At 36.9% G+C, this 1,757-nt stretch overlaps 1 long non-coding RNA gene across 1 annotated transcript in view; it reads right to left on the bottom strand.

Annotated features, from left to right (window-relative positions):
- LOC103741901 overlaps positions 1-1,552 on the bottom strand; it is a 5,739-nt gene extending 4,187 nt beyond the window's left edge. The window contains exon 1 of the long non-coding RNA XR_607602.3: positions 1,471-1,552. This is a non-coding gene — a long non-coding RNA (uncharacterized LOC103741901). The remainder of the gene's footprint in view (positions 1-1,470) is intronic.
- Between the last annotated feature and the right edge of the window lie 205 nt (positions 1,553-1,757).

Here is a 1,757-nt window from a genome sequence, read left to right as displayed (position 1 = left end):
ATAATAAATTAAATAAAAATATTTGTTGCTTTTAGAGCTAGGCATGATGGCCAGGTCTATACTCAGAAGATCTACTCCCCTTGGAGGGATTATGGGCAGTTAATGGATGCTGGGCAGAGGTGTCATTGATACATTGCCCATGTTCCAGTAAATAACTACCAACTCATGCAAGCAACCATAATTAAACTAATGGGTAAAATAAATAAATACAAAGACCTCAAAGTAGGGGGGGCAAGTTGGAAGGAAGGATTTCATCAGTAGAGGGGAATGTGGAAGGGTAATGGGGGATGAGAATGATCAGAGTTCTAGAAACCTATTTTGAAAAAGCAATAACAAAAAGTATTCTTTAAAAAGAAAATTACACCTTATAAAAAGGAAAAGAGCTGGGTGTGGTGGTGCCTGCCTTTGATAGCACTCAGGAGGTGGAGGCAGGCAGATCTCTGTGAGGCCAGTTTAGATTACATAGTGAATTACAGGTCAGCCGGGGCTGCAAAGTGAGACCCTGTCTCAAAAAACCACAAATAAATAAATAAACTAATTAAAATGATAAAAGTTAAATAAAGGAAAAGAATGGAAGTTCTGACACAACTAAGAGCAAAGAGTTTCACCCTGAGACAACCATTGACAGCCTCAATTTCATCATATATAAAGTGCATATAAAATCTAAATGTGCATATTGGTGACTATGGGAGCTAAATTACAGAAAGCTGCCTACAAAGGATTCAAGAAATGCTAGGCATCATGATATGTGGGTATACATACATGTACATATAGATACAAATGTTCTTTTTCATGTATGTTCATTATCATATCAATCCTATGGTTGCATTTAGATTTTAGAACACATCTTCATGCAATGCACATCCCATTTTTGGAGGTTTTTTTTTGTGACAGTTTCTCCTGGAGCCCCAGCCAGTCTGGAATTCACTATGTAGACCAGGCTGGCCTCGATCTCATAGAGATCCTCCTGCCTCTGCCCTTCCTGACCATTATAACAATTATTATAATTTTTCACTCACTCCAGCAGAGGCAGGTAGATCTCTATGAGTTTGAGGCCAGCCTGGTCTGCATAGCAAGTTCAGGCCAGCTGAAGCTGTATAATGAGACCCTGTCCCCCCAAAAAACAAATGCAATTTCAAACACATCTACTTTGTCCTTCATGATACCATTTCTTAATAATCACAAAAGTTCTTCCCTTCAATATGGGATAATTGACCCAGTACACTGTCATAATCTCCATTAAAAACCCAGGCCCCCTCTATTGACTTACCAGATCTGCGACTCTAGCTAGATCAATCATAACATTAATGTCACACCCACATTCAATAATGGTAAGTCTGCGCTTTTTACCTATAAGTGAAAAGATGAAAATTTTACTTTTTAAAAACCCTGAAAATACTCTACCCATTAACTCTATAATTAACACATTTTGTACAGTGTCATCTACATTTATAGGCTCTATTGACTTACCAGATCTGCGACTCTAGCTAGATCAATCATAACATTAATGTCACACCCACATTCAATAATGGTAAGTCTGCGCTTTTTACCTATAAGTGAAAAGATGAAAATTTTACTTTTTAAAAACCCTGAAAATACTCTACCCATTAACTCTATAATTAACACATTTTGTACAGTGTCATCTACATTTATAGGAATTCTCATATCAGAATCATAAACAACAATGGAAATTCACATGCCAAAATCACAATGAAAGAATAATAAAATGGAAAGCCAAAACACTATGTCCCCACCAA

The sequence above is a fragment of the Nannospalax galili genome, unplaced genomic scaffold (genome assembly GCF_000622305.1).
Source record: "Nannospalax galili isolate Female #2095 unplaced genomic scaffold, S.galili_v1.0 scaffold1432, whole genome shotgun sequence".
Lineage (NCBI taxonomy): Eukaryota > Metazoa > Chordata > Mammalia > Rodentia > Spalacidae > Nannospalax > Nannospalax galili.
Note: the sequence above shows the minus strand (reverse complement) of the source record. Positions and strands in the feature narration are given on the sequence as shown.